Consider the following 14,666-nt stretch of genomic DNA (forward strand, 5'->3'; position numbering starts at 1 on the left):
AGTCACCTGCGTGAGGCAGCAGAGGTGCCTGAGACGAGTGGGACAGCATCAGCTCTACACACATACAGTGTGTATGTGACCATCTCATTGCATCTCAGACTCACGCATTGTGCTATACACGGGTTTGGATTACACTCAAATTAATTTTGAAGAATTATTAGTTTGAATGTGTTTGAACCTTTTACATAGTGACGTCACTTGTGCTTGGGGTCAGTTAGGGCCCAGAGAGGTCTAACTCCCTTTTAGATCTGTTTATGTATAGCACACATAATCCAGTGTATCGCCATTTCTTTCAACAGCTGGGGTCTCTGAGACACCAAACAGATGTAGAGCGTCATTTTCTGTAGCAGACTTCTGACATATGTCATCAGTTCAAAATCATGTTTATTCATAACAGTTGCATATACTTATTTCGACTCTTAAGAGGAAATTTGAGGTGAGTGAGTTTACAAAGTCATGTGGTATCAAGGTGATAAAACAATGGCAAATATGTTTTTGAGTGGTTGAAGAGGTGCGAAGGACCCCAAGCAGAACGTTAAGGTTAATTATCCAATGCAAGATACAGGTATGCACTTCTATATGTATGTATTCTGAGTCAATGGGATGCATAGTAAATATACAGTATGCGGTAGCAGTGGAGGGTTTTTACCCTCCATGGTATGCAGAGTGGGGCTGTTTTGAACAGAGCAGGGCCGGCCTAATAAGTCCCCAGGCTATGGCAGCCAGGCCTGTGGTAGGTGGATGATGGATCTCAGTGCCAGGGTACATAATGGTGGGACAGGGGAGCACGGGGGTGAAGGACAACACTCTGCCCTCTCTCCTTAATCAGATGCAGATCAAGCTAAAAGCAGCGGAGCAGCAAATCCCTCCTCTAACAGCGAGCCTCTAGACCCCGCACAATCCCTTCTCCCTTTGCCTCTCTCCTTCCCTCGTCTGGCCCCTCCTCCTCTCTTCATCCCCCTCTCTTTTCTTCTGATTGTCTTAGCAACAGAGCTTAGGGAGCGGACCAGAGGAGGAGATGGATGCTCGGAGGCCTTTACCACAAAGATCATATAGGATAAGTGCAAAAGCCCGTTGTGGCTTGTTGATAAAGTATTGATTTCTCTGCAAGCTTCTGTTTACGAATCACCTTGGAGGGAGTGACCCCCGAGACCTTAGGGTGTGAGGTAGGAGCATGCGAGGGAGGGGGCAGCAGGGGGGAATGTGGAAATGTGCAGAGCGAGAGATAGACAGATAGAGGGACAGAGGGGGGAGATGGGAATTGATTGGGGACAAACCTGGCCGTTAATTGACAGGTCGGATCAATGATGGTGAAATGTTGAATTTGGGGAGATGGGAGGCTCTGCTTCTCGATATTGGTGGACAACACGAGACCAAGCACACATTCACCAGAGTGCTGACACACTCAAATGAACACCGTCTTCGCTTTGATGCCTCCTCTCATTGTCTCCAGAGAGATCAAGGCCTTTGCCACAAGAAGACTATAAGGAATGTTAATGTCATCCACAAGCTAGACGCTGCTTCCTGTCCTCTGTTTACAAAGATGGTGGTAAACAGTGTGGGTGAGGCCATTTTGGCGCATCCAGACTAGTTCAAGGGTGACTGATAAAGGCAATGCCACTACCCCTAGGGCAGGCCAGACAGACACATAGCTCTCAGCTTTCAGTCCAGTCTGAAAAGTTTAAGCCCCCTATTAAGAGCTTTTTTTTTTTTTTTTCCCTCGTCTTTACCCAGTGTCAAGGTGAAGGCCATGGATCGTCTGTGTTTAGGTGTGTGTGTGTGTGTGTGGTCCCTCATTTCAGATGCATTTGCCCACATCTGATCAATAAGTCACCATTAGGCTAAAACGTTATCTGGGTATTTTTTTCCTGTCTGGACTATATGAAAAAAAAGTCCTCATACTTAGAAGAAGAACAGCTCATTAAAGGAAAACATTACTGACAGCCCCTGATTTCTGGTGTCAAACATTTTGTACACCCGTCCACCCACCACAATCTCTGCTCATTTAACTGAACCAAACCCTCTTTTTCCTAAAAATGTTTTTCAATTGAACAGATGTCCAGTGTTGTTATTTTTTCATTTGTGATTATACTGCACAACAATGGATAATGCATAATAGCAAGAAAGAAAGAAAGACAGAAAGAAAGCAAACTGCTAGCTCCCACTATTCTTCCCTATCTTACACCTTGTTGTCAGGAAATCTAATTTGTACCCGCAGCCCACAGAGCCACCTGGCAACATATGCAGCATGCAAATGTGGCTCTGTTTTCGGCATGGCCTGTTGTAGGAGGAGAGAGAGGGAGGTAGAGAGAGATTGCCCTGGAGGATTAATGACATCATTCTGTATGCACCTCTGGACTCCCAGACCGCCAGGATATTACCCACCTCTGACATAGAGGGATAATGTTGGTTCTATGAAGGCACAATGTTCAGGGATCTATCGCTTCCTGCTGGCGTACAGAAAATAATGGGGCTGGTTCATCATCAGATTGCCGTGTCAGGTTTGGGGGAAAAAATGAATAAAAATGTGGCATATTGAGAATAGATTGGTCTGAGGCTGTGGGCTAGTTAGAGTGTGCCGCCTGGGTCGGTGACAGTCTCGCTAATGGCAGCTCTCCTTGCTAGCACAGCGACACATCTTGCTGCAGCAGGGTGCAGTGTGTGGCTGCTCTACATGCACTCATTGTGCGATATTATCCATCTTCTATGCTGATTACGTTTAATGCTTTTATTTGACTCGGTGGAACAAAGTGTCTATGAAAGGAGGTGTAGCGGACGATGATTGCAGGTAGGTAAAGCCCCTCTGCAGATGCAAGAGCGATGTGCCACATTGGCCCGCTCTCCAGGGGAGCAGCTTTCGCAAACAAAATTCATCACTGTGTCGTTGAAGTGGCAGTTGGTCTTTTAGCATTGTGGCATCAATCCGTTGTCTTTTTCTTAGATCCACATCTTACATTAAGTCTGTCGTTCTCACAGTTTTTTTTATACTTGCTTGGCGCTTTCACACACTGAACCTCTCGACCATGCTGCGATAACGTATTCGGGTGAGATAGGTTTTCATCGTTTACACATCAGTCTCAAAGTAGTCCCTGCAAGTTTTATAAAGTATGACAGAAGTGTGAATGCACTTCAAAACGAATTCCAGAGTCACAAAATCTGTGTGATATGTTTGTAAAATATTCTTAGGCAATGTCAAGTACGTAGGGATGTTGCTACTAATAAATGGGCTCAGTTTCCAAAATTATAACCTTTTGTGTGGCAACATTGGTACTTTTTTTCTCATGAGCAAGTAAATTGTTGGAGCCACTAAAAATCAACTCAACTGTTCTCACATGACACTGGCATGGAAAAGGGCCTGAACATTTATAGGTTGTATGTGGGAAAAGGTTTTCTCTTTCTCTCTCTGTCTCTCTTTCACACACTCACACACACACACACACACACTCACACACACACACACACACATCAATCCTGTTTATCCTGTCCTCTGGACCCAGAGGCCCCTGGCTTCAAGGCCAGAGAAGACCAGCCTAGAGGCTATAGGCTGTCCTATCCTGTTTCAGGCCCCTCATAGCCAGCCACATCTGTTTAATGCATACATCCAGTCATGAGGTCATGAGGTGGGAATGTGACAGGGAGCAAAGAGGGCTCTGGACTCGGGGATCATTAGCGCCCATAGCTATTATGATGTTTGCTAAACACTGAACTACATAGTAAAATAGACAAAAAACTGGTGTGTGTTACGTTAGAGGAGGGTGTGATTGTGTCCAACGGCTGACCAATCTTCCCAACAACGGTGGTGACTGATGGAAGCAAGAAAACAGCTGAGATCATTAGCAACTAAGAAAAATGCAGCTGAGCTGCAGGAAAGTTCAGACCGGTAACTAAGAACTTGACCTAAGTTTGGCAGGCAAATCACCTCCTTCTCCGTTCATCAGGGCATATGCCATTTCTCTTTGAGACCCAAAGGTGCGCTGAGGAAAAAAGCACAGCGTTTTTTACCCCCAGGCTCTGTCATTGAGACATAATGGGACCTGCCTGGCCAAAGGCCCTTTTTTGGTTTCCATCAAATGGAGAGGAGAATGGATCCCAGAGGAAGGTATCAGTGTCCGTGCGATGTTCTCTGGTCCGACTATGGAATGCCAAGAACAACACAGCGGGTTTAGTGCTTAGGACCCAGAGAGGAAATTACAAGCTAAAGACACTAGATCTTAGGACATTTCCAGGTATTTAAGGCTATTAATCTGCTGAATTCCTTAATGACAATATTATGGTTAGTTGGCTACTGCTTTCACTCTGTCTGCCTGTCTGTCTGAGGACTGAGTGCACACAGATACACACACAAATCAGACACACAGAAGGATACAAATAATATGCTGTGCAACTCCCCTCCCGTACACGCCAGTACACTTAAAGAAAGATACAATCAGCTGCTTTACAGATACAGACACATGCTCGCTCACACTTACACACACATATAGTGCACTTTACTCGAAGTTCTGCTCTGACTGTGGCACACTGCCACTCACTGGTCTGTGAGAGGTGCTGCTGTCTCCTTCTTCACATCTTTCTCACAACATCTCATTTCACACAGTATCTGTGCAGCTCTGAGTGATTATCCACTTTAAACACTGAAAAAAGAACAAGGGATGCTCTTATATTTTTTATGTTGAACGCACGGTCAAAGTTTCCTTTCATCACAAATCATTTGAAGTTACGCAAAACAAAAAGCCCTGCCAGGTGACTCTCTGGTTTACGGGTCTTAATCGCCAAGGTCGGAGTCTATTCTGTTTGAGAAAACTGCACATCTACAGTCTCTCTTTAATGAACTGATAACCTCACGCTGCAGCAGTGACCACGTATGCGGAAGATGAGAAAGAATGAAAAGAGGACGGGAAGAGAGATAAAGGATTAAGGGACAGGAGAGAGAGAGAGAGAGAGAGAGAGAGAGAGAGAGAGAGGGAGAAAGTGAGAGAGCAGCACACTGTGTGACATGCAGACAGATGGTAGCTACGCTGCATAGCGGCCGGGGCACATGCGATAGCCGTGAACCATGCTAGAGCCTCCCACACCCACGCCTCTACTGTTGACACCTCTCAATATACTCAGGCAGGGAGGGGAGGGGGGAGGACACGCAGACAGGACGCTGGTTCTTATACCGTCGACTGGATGTGTAGCATCTCTTTTGTCAAACTGGAACATCAGGATTCTGTTCCAGAAGCAGGAAAACATGAAAGAAAACTGAATTTACATTTGTAGAAAAAAACACAATACGAGGCAGCATTTAACAGTCACAGCTAAAAAGTTGGGATAATGACATTAGAAGTGAATGTTGGGGGCGACCATGGTGACGTTGGGGTTTGTGGCATCGACCATGCGGCACAACGTCCCCTAGTTCATCATCATCTTTCTACTGTCAGATATTTAATAAAGGCATAAAATGCCCCAACATAATTTAGAAAAAAGAAGAGGGTGTTGATAAATGTTAAAGATGAGGAAGAAACCAAGAGTTAATGCTTCATAAAGTTTCATGAAAAATGCTTGCATCCAAATTTTTACTGAAACTGATTATGTTTAAATCCATGTATCCATTTATGTCAGAATATGAATAGTAAAACCCCAGGTACACATAACTGTGATTCAATATTCTAAACTAGACTCACTTAATCCTTGTACTTTATCAACACCAGCTTTACTTCCTCATTGCTTGGGGTCCCACAGACTCCTATGCTGTCTGTGCAAATTACTGCAAAATATATCAATTTCTCCTAAAATAACTGGTTTTTATTTTCTTGGGAAATGAGCAATTATTACATCAAACAGAGAAATGTTGAATAATGTTTTTAATGTGGCATTTCATGTTTCACATGCTTTATGGGCTATGCAAAAACAAATATATGTATTCCTTTTGTTTGTTAAAATGTAAATTCTAAAAATGTCCCCATCGTGGGACTAATAAAGGAATATTCACATCTTAAAGTCACCCACAGAAGAAATGTATGGTATGTTTTTCTACACATTTACTTTGATTTAGGATTAGTTAGACCCTCGGGAGGTCTAACTCAGACTGTTATATGATAAAAGACCAAATAGACTCCTCTGGGAACTGGTAGGTGTAATGCTGTGTGAAAAACACTACTGTCAACCTCAAGCCCAGATACAGAACATCCATTGTATTTAAATGTATTTTACAACATATGTAAAGCATCATTTCCTGTACAAGACTTCTGAAACATTCAAACTCGTGTTTTTAAGCAACTCTCTTAAAATCAGGAAAATTCAAGGTGATAAAACATGTTTTTAAGTTGATAGTAACAGATGGGGATCTCCAGGACCCCAAAAAGGACATGAGGGTTCAGTGAACCTGGACGTGGCATCAGGACTCTATTGTTCACTGAAGCAGACCTATGACATTAGCAGGTGTCATCTCTTCACAGAAACAAAACAACATTTCTATTTTTACAGTTATCTCTGTGCCTTGGCCTCTTTTTGTGCCTTTTTCACATCATCCACCCTTTTCTCTCAACCACTCCCTCACTCCCTCCCACTCCTTTTAAAGCTGTCTCTCCTCTCGGTGTGTTTTCCTCCTCTTCCCCCTTCATCGTGCCCATGCAGGTTGGTCTGCGTGGTCCGTTGTGTTGTTTAATATGCACAGCCCATTCTTGCTCCTTTATTATTGTCCCACTGGCGGCGGAGGCCCTTTTCTTTGGCCAGACAATGGGCGGCGTCGTGACAGAGAGCACGGTGGTCATGTCCCATTTGCCACCCCGCGCTATCTCTCTATCCTGCCCCCCTTCTCACCCGCCGTCCGCTTTTCAATAGCACCCTAATACTGTTACAGGAGAGAAAGACCTGGGAGCCTTCAATACGCCCCAAGCCTCCAGGGCCACAGCTATATACATACTATTAGCATAATTATAGCCTGAGAGAGAGAGGGAGAAAGACAGATAGACAGAGAAATAGAGAGAGAGAGGCAGCAAAGGTGTTTGTAATGTGACAGTAGTCTCCCCTTTACCCCTCCACACACACACACACACACACACACACACACACACATCCACACTTGTGGAAAGGCATTCTCATAAAGGACATTTGAATAGATCTGGTATTGGATTTGTCCCGATCTCATCTGTAGTTAGAATAGTTCACTCCGGGCTGGGACTCCTGGGTGGGCAATTCTCCTATTGGTGCCACGGTTGCCTGACTTTGAACTTGAACTTGGACCCTGGGGGTCGAGCAGATTGAAATTGAATTGAGGAGGGCTCCCCCTGGGATACTGGACTGGTAAATGCAGGATGGAGCAGATGTGGTTCCAGACAGCTTGTTTACATGTTAACAACTTTTCTCCTTCGCTTATGTTATTCTGTCCTGCTCAGTAGTATTCTTGTAATGATTGTGGTATTTGTAGTTCCGCCTCAAAGAGTTTGTTTTTCATGTGTTTAAAGAGTTTCCACCCAAACCAGCCATCATTCTCACAAAACCTTTACTGGCATGAAACTGAAGGAGGTTTGGTGTTGACAGATGTTAGAAACTGTGATTCTGAAATACTGCCTTTTTTTGTTTTGCTTGTGCTTTCCATGATTGGTCGTTTCCAAAAATAGAGCAATGCTGCTTAAAAAAAAACCATTTTTTTGATCTATTATTTCATGACATTTAAAAAGTAGAACACTACTAGTCCTTGGATGTCACATATGGTGCATTTCCAACCACCTGTTTTTATAAGCATTTCCGTGGAATCTGAGTGTAACTCAGAAAAAAAGTCAGAATATCAAAAAACAAAACGTTTAAACACTTGTCTGAGATGGTAAAGTTGATGTATTGATATAAACTTAATGTGATGTGAAGTTTAATGCAACAGACATACACGGCAAATAAATCATAACATACATGAAGCATGTGACTCATTTGTCACTCAGGCTTCAACTGTAGAGACAAAGACAATTACTGCAGACAAAAACATCAGATCTGTGTGGAGACATACAATAAACGTAAATGCCATGTTTCCATCGAGCTTGCTACATTATTTTCCATTGTTTGAGGCTTGACTTGTGCTCTTCTAATTCCGTTGTCTCTTCTTCTTCCTCTACAGTGCTTTAATGGCACCCAACGGATTAGCGTCACCAGCTGTTTATCTCCATGCACCAAACTCCCACTATTCACTTGATGGCAACGCACATTAATTCACATTTTCTTTTGCAGAAAACATTTAGATGGAAGTCTGACTCAACATCTTGTACTTTTTTACATTGCTTTTCAATGGACGCATTCAGTCACAAGATATTCCAAGTTATTCATCAAAAACGGCACTGAATGCAGTGTCCTGTATCCTCATGGATAACATCCTCCGTACGATTCTGGCCAGTGGAGTTTGTTTCCTGTCTGTCATTACAATCTGCTATCAATAAAGGTCAAAATGATCCAAAAAATAACAGCACTGAAATCTCTCCATAGCTCCATTCTACACTCAGGCACAAATGAATGTACTGTCACACTCTGACACACAGATAGGCAGTCACCCGAACACCCATATTTTGCCTTTCATGCAGCATCTACTGTACACCACACAGCAGCTCCACAGTGTAAAACGATGATCCCTTCTCCACCCACTACATATTTTTCACAGGAAAGAATACCATAGTAATAGAAAGAGCCAACTCCTCGCTACCACTGGCCCAGTCATCCTGTTTTAGGGGCGGCTTTAAAGCATGTCACAAGACCTCATGCATAGTAAACAGTGCGGCCTCCATGGCTGACTGGTGAGCAATTTGCCTCGTAGATTGCCTGGCCCCAGGGCCTTGGAGCTATGTTTATGTATGAGCCCTCCTGTTTCATATGTATCGGCCCCGGATCATTTTCTACTCCCCCTCCTCACCCCCCACCCTCCCCGTTTTCTCCCTTGCAGAACTGATGGCACACACATACAGACGCAAGCACACATAAAAACACACACTGGACAATAATGTGCACAGAAGCACACACACATGCAGACATGCATGCATATGGAGAGACACAAAACGTAAACAGTAAGAGTGATGACCTACACAAGGGGCGACACTGTCCCAGCAGATTACACTATTGTCAATACAAATAGAAATTTACTATACATGTGTCGCAGCTGCTGCTGCTTACCGTGGCAGTTGTGCCTTGCTGGATGAGTGGAGATGTATTAGGAGCATGTTGTCTGTGATGATGTTTTCACACCTCCTCATGTTCGCTATTCTATACCACCTTTAACCATGCTTTCCTCGCTAAACAAAGAACTTACATTCCAGGTTACAGCTGGAAACCTGTGATTTGGGTAACACAATCACAAGAACATCATCACATGTAAATAAAGATACTTTCAAACATGTGTCAAACAATATTTGAATTTCCTGATGTTGATGGCCCGCGCTGCAAGACCGCATGCAGAGAGACAATTACGAAACTGAATACATGTAAGATGAGAATCCCAGTTCATTAACCCTTCATCACTCCCTCTGTTATCCCTCCATCCTCCATTTCCCAGCATTCTTAACCCACTCTTTTTCTTCTTGCTGGCTCTCTCATTCATCGTTTGAACCCCCACCCGCCCGATCTCTGCGTAATGAAAGAGCAGACAGGTTTTAAACATGCACAAAGCCCATCTTTGACTAGAAAAGAGATGCTCAATGTAAGACCATCTTAAGGAATATTTACAGCATCAAAAGTCGGGCCGAAGATGTCCTCTATGTGTCAGCTAAGGGCGAAGCATCTCCAAAGGGCCAAAAATGTAATGGGTTTCACAGGACACAATTTGTTTGATATGAAATGATCCTCGGCAGACACAAAGTGGCCCCCATTAGGGGCCAAGCAGATTAGCGCAGTCCTCTGAGGGTCCGTGGCTCAGTGTCAGTGGTGGAGGACCCGTCTTATCTTTCATTAAGCGCACACAGCAGGGCGGATTCACCAACCCAGGAAGGGGGTGGACTGAGAGAGAGAGAAATAGAGAGAGAGAGAAAGAGAGATTGGTGGTGTTTAAAAAATCATTTCCACATATCATAGCCCCATCTCTAATTCAGAGCTAGAAGCGGTGGAGCCGTGGGGAATGCACAGCGTCTTTCTCTCCAAATGCCAAAATTGACCAGCAGGCACAGAGGAAATGAGGCTGAACACAAATACACACACATACACTGACACACTCGTGTGCATGCACATACCCTTGTGAATACAGACAGGTCGGATAAATGCACAAGCAGAAAAAGAAGGGATACACACATGCAAGCACCAGCGACAAAACACATTCACACATGCCAAGTCTTGAATGCAGACAAACACACACCGCAAAAATGAGACCTACTCAGACACTCACAGGGGAATACCACTCTTCACACACATGCATACATCCACACACCACGGTGATGGCAGCATGCCATACGGGTTCATGCCTAATCTGTGTTTGTTAATGGTTGGCGTGTGCTAATTACTGTCACCGTGCACCAGGGGCCTTAGCTGGCCAATCACCAACTAGACTAGCCTCTGACCGGCCAATCGCTAGCTGGTCTAGCCTCTGAACCAAAAGGGCTTCTGGGAGAGAGGGACTTTCAGCGGTGGTGAAATTGGCCTTGGAACACTCGTCTAATGCGGGAAAATGGTGTGTGTGTGTGTGTGTGTGTGTGTGTGCGTAAAAGAAAAGAGGGAGAGAGACAGGGATGGAAAGAAAGGCATGGTGAGCGTGTGTATGTGTGTGTGTGTGAGGGAGAGAGAGAGAGAGATGAGAGAGTGCTTCCGTGCGTCCGCATGTGTGTGCGCCCATGTCCACATGTGGCACTATGAGCATGTGAGCTTGTCGGACTATATGTGTGTGAGCAGCAGACGACAGAGTGGAAAGGAAAACAAGGCCTGAATGTGGGCCAAGTCAACCACTCCACAGGCTCAAAGGCAGCAGTAATCCAGTGTTGACATGGTAATAGCCATGAGCTTAGTGTCAATTAGATAGAAACAATATGCTTACTCTTCTGGATTAAGTGGATAGTACCTTTTAAGTAGAGTGAGCCCAGCAATGCAATGTTTAAACTGAAATTAAATGAGGCTGTGATTGTGAGACTTTGCAATTTAACGTACATCAGTTTCTCTAATGTTGTGAATTCTAACATCATATCTGTCAGCTTGTTGGCACCAATCTGAAACTCTGGAAGTGACAACCATTAATGTAGGATTTTACCACCATTTTGTGCTGTTATCATATTCTACCCTCAGAGGCTAGATGGCCTTATTACATTTCAGTCACACAGAATGGGTTTCTGGGCCATGACAATCTCAAACCACGCAGGCCACCATCATTCAGCACTGGTGAAAGAGAAGAGATACAAAAGCTGAAACCATCTTTGACATTCCTGGAATGACCCTGAAGCCATAAGAGGGAGGTGGTGCGTGTGTGTGCATACGTACAGTATGTGTGTATGTTTGTATAAATGGCTGCTTTGCTCCTCTGATAATGCCATGGCACCACCTGAGGCCAGAGGGTATGAGGGGGAGAGGATCATGTGATTGGTTGATGCGTTACGCCATCTTAAGCGATAGTGAGAGTCCATTTACAGCAGTCGCCTACTGCTGCTGCCCCGGAGGGGTACGAGGCACAAAGACACCTGCATGTAAACAAGGCATGTGGTTAAAGGTGCAGTACATGCATGCAAACAGACAGTAATGTATTTACATTTTATGTATAGAGTGCTTTTCAGAATACTCACACGCATGCTTTGCAAGACGATTTAAAAAGATTATAGAGAACTAAAAATGACCAAAGGCACAGGGTAGCACAGGACATTACATCAAACATTGAGAGCAATTCTAAAAAGGTGAGTTGTGAATAATTTTTGTGTTTGGGGATAGAGTTCCATGTTATTGCCATGGCTATATGAATGGCAATGTCAGTCTGCTGGTGCGTCCATCACTTTGGTCCAGCTTCTGGATGGATTGTACAGATATTCATGGTCCCCAAAGGATGCATCCCTTTGACTTTGGTGATTTTCTGATGTTCCCTCTAGTGTCACCAGCAGGTCAAAGTTTTCCTTATCTTTAGAAATACACTTTAGAAAAACACGTTTCAGCTACAACTACTGTCCAGTTAATACTTGAGTTTATGACCAATTGCCTGCAAGACTAATGAGCAGGTGCCTCCTAGTTCTAACGACAGCAAAAATGAAAGGATGTACATGCACAAACATTATTTCCTCCGACTCTAATCTATCTATCTATCTATGTGCTACTCCCAACCCATCTAATTTTTACCTATTTTCCGTGAGCTGCACCCTCGCCTCCATGAATACCCGAGCTTGGCACGTCTCCTACTCAATGTATTGTTTGCTTAAATTGGAAGGTCAGTAGGGAGAGGCCAACTAATGTGGCAAACCACTTCAAAACCACTTTTCATCTTTTCCCTTCTTTCTTTTTTATCAGCCTCTCCATCATTTTCATTTCCCATGAAGCCTGAGAAGGCCCTTTCATCTGAGCGGGAGAAGGAGATCGAAAGGGAGAGATGGTTAAAAAAAAAAAAAGGATAGAGAGATGGCGATGGCGTTGATTATATGTGAGCAGGTCTAAATGACTTCTCTCCTTCTGATTCCTCTCTGCTTATTATCCGACCAAACAGCCTGCCGCCATCTATGGAGAATATACCACTGAAAATCTTCCTTACAAAGAGAAGGAGAGAGTTGCACTTTGCTCAACAATAGGTGAAGGCTTGCAAGCTTGCCTTGAGAGCACAACTACAGCTCTTACGCGTGACCTTGTGAGGGTGATTTTTAAGCTTGGGGGTAAAGATGATATGTTCCAGTCTAAGTGAGACTGTATTTATCTGCAATCCAAAATCTGGAGCCAATTTTCTTCCAAATAAGCACAGGATGACTGCTACACATGCACCTAAGGTCCAGACCATGAAAGCTCTTGCAATAGAATTCAGCATTCATTTATCTACTGTATTAAGGCTAATAGTATCTTAGGAAAAAAACACTCTTACAGCAGGTCTTGTCTTGGCACACCATGTTTCAAGCAGCAATTTTATTTTCAAGGCCTGAGTTTTTAAAACAAGGTCACATGTACCCTGTATTCTCTTGAAAAGTTTGCTGCCAGTTCCTCTTCTCCTTTCTATTCTGAAATTACAGGGGCTTTCAGTGAGGTCACCGCGCTGCCATATGAATAATAGATTTTAATTGATTTAACCTGGTCCTGAAGTGGGCTAAAACGCAAGCCCTGTCACTTTCAGAGGGCAGCAAGAGGGGAGCATGGTCCAGCACACATCTTTAAAAGCCCCTTGACGTGAATTCGAGATGAAATATTTACACCTTAGTGAGGACTGACCTCCTGCTGCAAAACCACGTTGTGATCTCCAATTGATTTCTGACAGGACAATTGGGGCAAGACAAAATGTGGCATCCACTGTCCAGCTAAACCTGCGAGTCCCCTCACTGACAGAGCACTGCACTGGTGCGACTTTCTGGAAAACAGATCGGTCAGCTACCTTCGAATGTGAATTATTTTGGCTGAAATTAAACAGCTGCTTCTGAGCTCTCAAGTGATTTCTTGAGGATGGAGCTATTTGGTGCAAACTACTTAGTAATGTGATTATATCAGTCAAGTGGACATTTAAATGCTGCTTTGAGCATCCTGCTGGCTATACAGGCAGATTAATTACTTTGAAGAAATGGTCCTGAATAATCGACAAATGAATGCTGGGAGAGAGGTTAATTATTAATATCTTTGCATGTCGACTAAGCTATAAAACAATGCACTTTTTGAATGGTTGTTATGTTACTGTTCAGCAAACGTTGACCTATTGATTTGTTGTGCAGACTCTGTATCAATAGATGTATAATTTCAAGCACAAATTCAATATTTAGCTATATCATAGTCTGTTGTTAACTGATCCAACAGGCAGTGTTAAAATTATGTAGATTTATTCATAACATTAGCATGATAAATTGGGAACAAAATGAAGCAGCTACACTTGAATTATTAAGATTATGAAAAATTATAATGAATGCTTTGCTCTTGATGTGACTTGTTTTCCTGATAAACAAAGGCCTCTAATTACCACAGAAACATCTGGGGACTTTGGTAACCTTCATTAATCTAGCCCAATCCCACCATTCATCTCCCTGCAGAGTTTCACATTAGAAAGGATAAGTGCACCAGTGACACTGCATATAAATGCGCACCAGTTATCAGACACATTTTCTGCGGTTACTTTCTGGCATCTTCCACCACCTTAGGGATATTGCCCAATAAATGCCTTCTGCTGGTGCCACATCCTCTGATCTCATTGTCTCTGAGTGTTAATTGCGAGATAGTAAACACTGATTACAAGTCAATTAGTTGCTGCCTCAAACAAACTGCTGCAGTTTCACTTACCAAGAACAGGTGATGTAAGGAATCCTGCAGACAAAGTTGTACATCTTTACTGTTTTCTTTGCATATTCCCAAAGGCGAGAGCACTTTGAGTTCATCTCAGACATGATAATAAATGTCACATTCGACCTGCCTTACACCACATATATTCAAAACCTTTTTTTCCACTTCACATTAGTCCTGGTCTTCCAAAACTACGGCTTCTTCAGCTCAGATCCAGCACATCAATCCATCATACTTTGCAGATGGTGTGTGTGTCTGACGGTGTTTTCATCTCTGTGTTTGAGGGTCACTATGAGCAT

Source organism: Pempheris klunzingeri, chromosome 3 (assembly GCF_042242105.1).
Source record: "Pempheris klunzingeri isolate RE-2024b chromosome 3, fPemKlu1.hap1, whole genome shotgun sequence".
Classification (NCBI taxonomy): Eukaryota; Metazoa; Chordata; class Actinopteri; order Acropomatiformes; family Pempheridae; genus Pempheris; species Pempheris klunzingeri.